At 47.1% G+C, this 10,254-nt stretch overlaps 2 long non-coding RNA genes across 2 annotated transcripts; both read left to right on the plus strand.

Moving 5' to 3' along the window:
* Nucleotides 1-604: 604 nt before the first annotated feature.
* Nucleotides 605-1,627, plus strand: LOC112076930 (uncharacterized). Its single transcript, XR_011477972.1, has 2 exons — nt 605-672; nt 856-1,627. It is a non-coding gene; the product is annotated as an uncharacterized lncRNA (long non-coding RNA).
* A 45-nt stretch (nt 1,628-1,672) lies between these two features.
* On the plus strand, nt 1,673-2,348 carry LOC112076929 (uncharacterized). The gene is made up of 2 exons (XR_002895292.2): nt 1,673-1,850; nt 1,950-2,348. It is a non-coding gene; the product is annotated as an uncharacterized lncRNA (long non-coding RNA).
* Nucleotides 2,349-10,254: the final 7,906 nt, after the last annotated feature.

The raw sequence follows: 10,254 nt of genomic DNA on the forward strand, positions 1-10,254 counted from the left end.
ACTAGAGGACAGACTAATCATCCACAGGCCCACTAGAGGACAGACTAAACATCCACAGGCCCACTAGAGGACAGACAAACATCCACAGGGCCCACGAGGACAGACACTAATCATCCACAGGTCCACTAGAGGACCACTAGAGGACAGACTAAACATCAACAGGTCCACTAGAGGACAGACTTATCATCCACAGGCCCACTAAGAGGACAGACTAAACATCCACAGGCCCACTAGAGGACAGACTAAACATCCACAGGCCCACTAGAGGACAGACTAATCATCCACAGGTCCACTAGAGGACAGACTAATCATCACAGGCCCACTAGAGGACAGACTAATCATCCACAGGCCCACTGGAGGACAGACTAAACATCCACAGGCCCACTAGAGGACAGACTAATCATCCACAGGCCCACTAGAGGACAACTAATCATCCACAGGCCCACTAGAGGACAGACTAATCATCCACAGGCCCACTAGAGGACAAGACTAATCATCCACAGGCCCACTAGAGGACAGACTAAACATCCACAGGCCCACTAGAAGGACAGAACATAATCATCCACAGGCCCACTAGAGGACCACTGAGGACAGACTAAATCATCCACAGGTCCACTAGAGGACAGACTAATCATCCACAGGTCCACTAGAGGACAGACTAAACATCCACAGGTCCACAGAGGACAGACTAAACATCCACAGGCCCACTAGAGGACAGACTAATCATCCACAGGCCCACTAGAGGACAGACTAATCATCCACAGGCCCACTAGAAAACAGACTTATCATCCACAGGCCCACTAGAGGACAGATAAACATCCACAGGCCCACAGAGGACAGACTAATCATCCACAGGCCCACTAGAGGACAGACTAAACATCCACAGGCCCACTAGAGGACAGACTAAACATCCACAGTCCACTAGAGGACCACTAGAGGACAGACTAATCATCCACAGGCCCACTAGAGGACAGACTAATCATCCACAGGCCCACTAGAGGACAGACTAATCATCCACAGGCCCACTAGAGGACAGACTAATCATCCACAGGCCCACTAGAGGACAGACTAATCATCCACAGGCCCACTAGAGGACAGACTAATCATCCACAGGCCCACTAGAGGACAGACTAATCATCCACAGGCCCACTGAGGCCCACTAGAGACAGACTAATCATCCACAGGCCCACTAAAACAGACTTATCATCCACAGGCCCACTAGAGGACAGACTAAACATCCACAGGCCCACTAGAGGACAGACTAATCATCCACAGGCCCACTAGAGGGCAGACTAATCATCCACAGGCCCACTAGAGGACAGACTAATCATCCACAGGCCCACTAGAGGACAGACTAAACATCCACAGGTCCACTAGAGGACAGACTAATCATCCACAGGCCCACTAGAGGACAGACTAAACATCCACAGGTCCACTGGAGGCCCACTAGAGACAGACTAATCATCCACGGGCCCACTAGAGGACAGACTAATCATCCACAGGCCCACTAGAGGACAGACTAAACATCCACAGGCCCACTAGAGGACAGACTAAACATCCACAGGCCCACTAGAGGACAGACTAATCATCCACAGGCCCACTAGAGGACAGACTAAACATCCACAGGTCCACTGGACCCACTAGAGGACAGACTAACATCCACGGGCCACTAGAGGACAGACTAATCATCCACAGGCCCACTAGAGGACAGACTAAACATCCACAGGCCCACTAGAGGACAGACTAAACATCCACAGGCCCACTAGAGGACAGACTAATCATCCACAGGTCCACTAGAGGACAGACTAATCATCCACAGGCCCACTAGAGGACAGACTAAACATCCACAGGCCCACTAGAGGACAGACTAAACAATCCACAGGTCCACTACGAGCGACAGACTAAACATCCACAGTCCACTAGAGGACAGACTAAAAACATCCACCCAGGCCCACTAGAGGACAGACTAAACATCCACAGGTCCACTAGAGGACAGACTAATCATCCACAGGTCCACTAGAGGACAGACTAAACATCCACAGGCCCACTAGAGGACAGACTAAACATCCACAGTCCACTAGAGGACAGACTCTGGAGCCAGTCTGTACTGTAGAGTCTACAAGGACTGTATCCTGTATTGGGCGTTTCCAAATGGAACCCTATTCCCTATATAGTGCACTACTACCCCATGGGCCCTGGTCAAATGTAGTGCACTACTACCCCATGCCCTGTCAAATGTAGTGCACTATATAGGGAATAGGGAGACATTTGGGACAATAGTGTATTTTGTAGAAACAGTATATTGCACAACCCCAGGCAGCGTTGTCAGTAGTGTGTGGTGCCTGACCATAGAAGAAGATTTTTGTTCTGGAAAATGTATTAAACTGTCACCTTTGTTCCAACTGAATCCGTATCCTGTAAAAGGGGGACATTTACACACAACTCTTGACTTGAGTATAAATCATGAACAGTGTCAATAAGGAGACTTGTGTTAAAAGTCTGAGATAAAGTAATCGAACCAGATCACACTCAGTGCCTCTCTACGTCTTCTGATATAGTCAAACATCAGGAGTCGTATCACCCGCCTCTGGTTCTTCTGATATAGTCAAACATCAGGAGTCGTATCACTCCGCCTCTGGTTCTTCTGATATGGTCAAACATCAGGAGTCGTATCACTCCGCCTCTGTTCTTCGATATAGTCAAACATCAGGAGTCGTATCCCGCCTCTGGTTCTTCTGATATAGTCAAACATCAGGAGTCGATCACTCCGCCTCTGGGAGTCTCTTTCTTTACAACTCTTTTTTTTTGTGTTTGTTGCTTCTATTTTCTCCAGATTTTGATTAACACTCTGGTGTTCACCAATTAAATGAACTGGCCACACATGGAAACCTGTGTTTTTGTTTCATTATGTATTTACAGAAACATTGTTTTCCCCATATTAATATCTTTTAATTGTTGAGGTTTTAGAACACTTGGCAACATGATTTGAAACGGCCTGATATTGATGCTGTTTGTTAAATCTCCATTTTTATTCGATTGAAACAGAACAGTGAAATATTAAATGATCAATGGATATTTATTGAAAATTGTATTGTACTGTAGAATTTCACCGTGTCAAAGGACTTCCCAGTTAGCATTGAGAAATCGGGTGGTCGTTCTAACTTCTGCACGTCAATCTCCTTCACCCTTACAGGACACTGCAGGAACTCTGATCATGATCCCCCACCTCAATCTCCTTCACCCTTACAGACCACTGCAGGAACTCAGATCATGATCCCCACCTCAATCTCCTTCACCCTTACAGACCACTGCAGGAACTCAGATCATGATCCCCACCTCAATCTCCTTCACCCTTACAGACCACTGCAGGAACTCAGATCATGATCCCCCACCTCAACTCCTTCACCCTTACAGACCACTGCAGGAACTCAGATCATGATCCCCACCTCAATCTCCTTCACCCTTACAGACCACTGCAGGAACTCAGATCATGATCCCCACCTCAATCTCCTTCACCCTTACAGGACACTGCAGGAACTCAGATCATGGTCCCCCACCTCAATCTCCTTCACCCTTACAGGACACTGCAGAACTCAGATCATGATCCCCCACCTCAATCTCCTTCACCCTTACAGGACACTGCAGGAACTCAGATCATGATCCCCACCTCAATCTCCTTCACCCTTACAGGACACTGCAGGAACTCAGATCATGATCCCCACCTCAATCTCCTTCACCCTTACAGGACACTGCAGGAACTCAGATCATGATCCCCACCTCAATCTCCTTCACCCTTACAGGACACTGATGGAACTCAGATCATGATCCCCACCACAGTTACAACACCGTCGTCCTCTACACATCGTTCTTCAGTATACTCCGTCCGTCGTCCGTTAAACATGGCCAAATCCTTAACAGTTCTTACACTGCAGTGGTTTGGGGACATAAACTCTTACAGCGTGTCTTACATAACCAAGCTTCACATGCGTATGTATTTGCTCTTTATCAAAAAACAACAGGACCGACAGACTCTTCTTTTCCTCCAGTCACCCAGCGGGTCAGACGCCGAGCACCAACCACACCAGGAATTCTCTTCAGGGTATTCAACCTGGACATCCGTCGTCAGGTTACAACCTGGACATCCGTCGTCAGGGTTACAACCTGGACATCCGTCGTCAGGGTTACAACCTGGATATCCGTCGTCAGGGTTACAACCTGGACATCCGCCGTCGCCCCTGAGACGACTCCTGTGACGGGTGTCTCTACTCCACAGTTCAAAACTTCTGTTGTCCGGATTCTTTTGAAGTTCACTGCAATCTGTTCTTCAGAAATACAATGAATCAGAATAAGACCCCCCCCTGGTCACTCTGACATACTCCTTTTCCCAGCGCATACTTCACCATTTTCGACACCTCAGAGAGGTTTCCCACATATGCATCTTACTTACTCAACAAACGCATCCCAACAAGAAGCGATTCATTATCATTCACACACGTATCCTCCACTCCAATTTGAGACAATTTCATTTTAGTTCCAGTTTTCGATACTACTGTTGTCCACTCAGAACATTCTGCTTCACCAAATGTACTCAATAAAAAAAAATGCCGCCACCTACGGGGTAGTAATAAATACTAATACTAAAAATTCCTACTAATTACCAAAATAATAATAAACACGAACCAAATTCACGCCTGTACCCTGAATTTCAAACAATAACTGTACTCTTCAGATCCCTACACAGGTTCAGGAACTTGGGAGAGGGGACCTCTTCATTCAGTTCTCCCTGTAATATTTCAGCTGTGAAGTCCTGGAGATCCAGAAATCTATTTGCTGCCTTCACAATGATGTCTAGATTCGTAGATTTAAAAACATATATTTTTATTAGTAACACTTGCGCTATAAACACAACAAAGTCCACCACTATTAGTATGCCATGATCGTTCTCTTGCAGACTGTGGGACACCCGCTACCATCTCCTCTACTCTCATTCATTCAACTATTTTCTTCTCTGCGTGTTTCTCCCATAAAAGAGGTTTGGAAACTCCATAGAGGATGATTTCAACTAACGTTAGTTACCACAGCCACAAAGTCAAAATTGGTTACGTTGTAAAAGATTATAGGAAAAAAACACAATTAGCTTTTGAGTCTTAATTTAAGGTTATGAGTGTGTTTACGCTTAGGGTTATGTTTAAAATCTAATTTTAAGAAGAAAAAAARGTAGAAATAGGCGAGATTTGGCTRTGGTAACTAGTGACGACCAGGGAGGATGGTAGCTACGAAGAACTTCCTGTTCAGGCTTTCCCGCTTCTTCTGTGGGGTTTAAGAGGTGCCGCCACCTACTGGCCGTTGTGATCAACTTCTTCAAATTGGCGAAGCGGTTTAAGGGAGCGTATTTTATTGCTAGAAAGGAACCGTTTGTATTGCCCCAAATATACAGTAGTTTATATTAAATCGCTCTCCGTTGCAATGGTAAAATGTAGGCTATTTTGGGGCATAATCAATAYATCATTAATCTACTTAAACTGTAAATTATTAGGCCAACACCTATCACTTTTTGTGTCATCGGCAATGATTGTAAATGGATTATATCAACATGTGTGGTTGTATTGTTTTTAAATTAGCAAATTAATTAAAATCCCAACAAACGTAAGGTATTTATAGAAACAACAAAAACATCTTGAAGCCTCTGCCTGGCTGTGGTTAGCTGGAAGGTGGCAGACTGCCTGGCTGTGGTTAGCTGGAAGGTGGCAGACTGCTTGGCTGTGGGTTAGCTGGAAGGTGGCAGACTGCCTGGCTGTGGTTAGCTGGAAGGTGGCAGACTGCCTGGCTGTGGTTAGCTGGAAGGTGGCAGACTGCCTGGCTGTGGTTAGCTGGAAGGTGGCAGACTGCCTGGCTGTGGTTAGCTGGAAGGTGGCAGACTGCTGGCTGTGGTTAGCTGGAAGGTGGCAGACTGCCTGGCTGTGGTTAGCTGGAAGGTGGCAGACTGCCTGGCTGTGTTAGCTGGAAGGTGGCAGACTGCTGCTGCTGTGGTTAGCTGGAAGGTGGCAGACTGCTGGCTGTGGTTAGCTGGAAGGTGGCAGGCTGAATTTGAGATTAGAGAAATTCTTTGCTATTGTCTTTCAAATTAACTCATGGCTAAATGGTTGCCTAGGGTTTATAGCTGTCCAATGAGTGGGGGCTGTAGTAGGATGTCCTTGGGGGTATCCGTACCTATGTATGACATGTGAGAGTTAGGTTAATAAACACGCTGGAGCTAGAACCTCGTTGTCGTGCGTCATTATTTTAGATAATAATACATGGTGTCAGAAGTGGTTTAAAATTCACAAAAGCACCGGACGACTTGCTCCCAGAGTTCTGCACTTCCGCCTCAGATTACTGAGGTTCACCTACAAGATGGTGTATGTCCCAGGGAAGGCACTGATCACAGCAGACACACTCTCCAGGGCCCCAATTAAACGTCCATTATCAGAGGAGGAGCAATGTCTAGAGGGTGAGGTACAGGTGTCCCATTAATGCAGTAAGGGACAGTCTACCTGCATCTCAGACAAACTGCAGCAGATTTCAGAGGAGCAACAACGAGATCCCATCTGCCGACCAGATAGTGCAGCAGTGCAAAAAGGGATGGCCCGGGCAGGAGGAACTGCCTCAGCTGCTGAAGCCCTATTGGGTGCACCAAAGTGACTTCCACTGTCATGGAGACCTTCTCATGAAAGGACAACGGATAGTTATCCCAAAGATGCTAGACTGAGTGCATGATGGACACATGGGGATAACAAATGCAGACAGAGTGCAAGATGGACACATGGGGATAACCAAATGCAGACAGAGTGCATGATGGACACATGGGGATAACCAAATGCAGACTGAGTGCATGATGGACACATGGGGATAACCAAATGCAGACTGAGTGCATGATGGACACATGGGGATAACCAAATGCAGACGAGTGCAAGATGGACACATGGGGATAACCAAAATGCAGACTGAGTGCATGATGGACACATGGGGATAACCAAATGCAGACTGAGTGCATGATGGACACATGGGGATAACAAATGCGACTGAGTGCATGATGGACACATGGGGATAACCAAGCAGACAGAGTGCAAGATGGACACATGGGATAACCAAATGCAGACTGAGTGCATGATGGAAACATGGGGATAACCAATGCAGACAGAGTGCAAGATGGACACATGGGGATAACCAAATGCAGACAGAGTGCATGATGGACACATGGGGATAACCAAATGCAGACAGAGTGCAAGATGGACACATGGGGATAACCAAATGCAGACTGAGTGCATGATGGACACATGGGGATAAACCAAATATGCAGACTGAGTGCATGATGGACACATGGGGATAACCAAATGCAGATGAGTGCATGATGGACACATGGGGATACCAAATGCAGACAGAGTGCATGATGGACACATGGGGATAACCAAATGCAGACTGAGTCGATGATGGACACATGGGGATAACAAAATGCAGACTGATGTGCATGATGGACACATGGGGATAACCAAATGCAGACTGAGTGCATGATGGACACATGGGAGATAACCAAATGCAGACAGAGCTGCATGATGGACACATGGGGATAACCAAATGCAGACTGAGTGCATGATGGACACATGGGGATAACCAAATGCAGACTGAGTGCATGATGACAACATGGGATAAACAAATGGCAGCACAGAGTGCATGATGGACACATGGGGATAACCAATGGCAGACTGAGGGCTCAACAGTCAGTGGTGGCTGGCTGAGTACTCAGAACTGCAAGCATGGTGCCGCCACGTGTGAGGTCCTGTACAAAATGTCAACCTTGGTCATCGAGCGGAGCAATGATGCAACGGAGCTGCCAAAACGGCCATGGCAAAAGGTAGGGTGCGCGCGACTGATGTTCTATTGAAAATGAAGGATCACTCTTGAGTCTGGGTCGATAGCTACATTGACAAGAATACCATTGGGAATGTAGGCAAAGACACGCCCTAGAATAAGGCTCACATCACGCTGGGTGTATTATCAAGTACGGTAGTTAACTAGCTCATCTTTATTGTTCCCGTGCAGGCATAGGGAGTTCCCGGCTGAGAGGTCCTGGCTATACAGGATCAACGCTGAGGTCCTGAGTTACAGAGAACTAACGCGTCGAGGGTCCTATGGTTATCAGATAACCGGGCTGAGGTTGCTTGGTTTAACAGAATATACGGCTGAGGGTACCTGTGTTAACAGCATAAACGGCTGGGTATGGTACCCTGGTTACAGATAACGGAGCCTGAAGGAGCCTAGTCCTGGTTACAGGATAACGCTGAGTCCTGGGTTACAGATAACGGTCTGCGAGTGAGTCCCTGTTACAGAATAGAAGCTGAGGGTCGCTGGTTTACAGATACGACTGCTAGGTCCTGGTTACAGACTAACGGTGAGGTCCTGGTTAAGATAACGCTGAGGGTCCCGTGGTTACAGATAACTGAGGTCTGGGTATAAGATAACTGCTGAGGTCAGGAACGCTGAGGTTGGACAGATAAGCGATCTGAAAGAGCTAGCTGGTTACAGATATCCTGAGTCGCCGGTTACAGATAACGCTGAGGTCTCGTTCGATAAGGACTGTACGATGACGCTGAGAGTCCTGGTTGACAGAGATAACGCTCGAGGGTCCCCCCCGGGGTTATAACAGATAACGTGAGTCCGGGTGTACAGATAACGGCTGAGGTCCCTGGTTACAGGATAACCTCGGAGGTGGTCTGGAGCGTACAAATAACGCTGGAGTTGCCAGATAGGTGTCGTTACCGACTAACGGGTCTGTACGAATGTCCTGGTTACAGATAAACGGCTGAGGTCCTGGTTATCTATGATCAACGCTGGAAGGTCCTGTGTTCACAGATAATACGCTGACAGGGTCCTGGGTTACCTAGATAACGCTCCCCAGATTCTCTGGCGAGCTGTCCATTTTTCTGCTTTCGCCGCAGAATATGACTTCACACATGTGACCAGTAGCCCCTACCATGCACAGAGTAATGGTGAGGCAGAGAGCTGTGAAAACAGTCAAGGGACTGCAGAAAAAGAACAAGGATCCATACAGGGCTCTGTTAGCTTACAGAGATACACCACTGCATCGTGGGCCGTCGCCTGCCGAGCTCCTGATGGGCAGGATGTTGCGTTCCCCGTTGCCTGTCTCGCCGGCTCAGCTTAAACCCCGATGGCCTAACAGGAAGTCCTTCGCTGAGAGGGACAAACGGCTGAAACAAACACAAACTGGAGACTTTAATCGGAGACACCGTGCTACGCAGAGACCAGAACTGGCAGAAGGTCAACGTGTGTGTGGATTACAAACTCAAAGACACCAGCAATAGTGCTGAGGAAAGCGGATGCTCCACGCTCCTATGTGGTGGACACAGGCTCAGAGGAGGTACGAAGGAACAAAACACACCTCCGAGCTCTTCCAGATCTACCAGCCACACAGACTGAGGCCACAGAAAATGCACCAAAAGAGGGTGAAGGAGAGAGAACGCTCACCGAGCCACAAGCGCACCCAAAAAGGGATGTGAAGCGCTGAAAGACTATGTTACGTGAAGAGAAAACATACTGTTGGGGACCATACCCAGCAAAAAGAGACTGTACCGTAGTTAATGTTCATACTGTGTGATTTAATGCTTTCATACTGTTTCAGGATGGGAAGTAGCATGTTAGAGAATAATACTGGTTTCAGTTATGCTTCAGTGGTTATGCATGTTGAGTTCTTGTTCATGGGAGTGGGGAAGATGTAGTAGGATGTCCCTTGGGGGTATTTGTACCTATGTATGACATGCGAGAGTTAGGTTAATAAACCAGGCTGGAGCTAGAACCTCGTTGTCGTGCGTCCTTATTTTAGATCATACTACAGGGGCTACCTACAGGGATGCAAATCATGTCTTGACTGGCAAACTCCACTGGACGTAGCGCCCGCGGAAAATAGCAAGCGTAGAAAAAGTACCCAATTGTTATACTTGAGGAACAGTAAAGATCCCTTAATAGAAAATGACCCAAGTTAAAGTCAGCCAGTAAAGTACTACTTGAGTAAAAGTTTTAAAGAATTTGGTTTTAAATTTTGGGCTCCCAAAGAGGCGCAGCGGTCTAGGGCACTGCATCTCAGTGCAAGAGACATCACTGTGTCCCTGGTTCGAATCCAGGCTGTACATTTACTTTTGATACTTACATATATATATATGTATTAATGTACCTTTTATTTAACCAGGGGGCCAAGGGTTT

This window comes from Salvelinus sp. IW2-2015, unplaced genomic scaffold (assembly GCF_002910315.2).
Source record: "Salvelinus sp. IW2-2015 unplaced genomic scaffold, ASM291031v2 Un_scaffold4144, whole genome shotgun sequence".
Lineage (NCBI taxonomy): Eukaryota > Metazoa > Chordata > Actinopteri > Salmoniformes > Salmonidae > Salvelinus > Salvelinus sp. IW2-2015.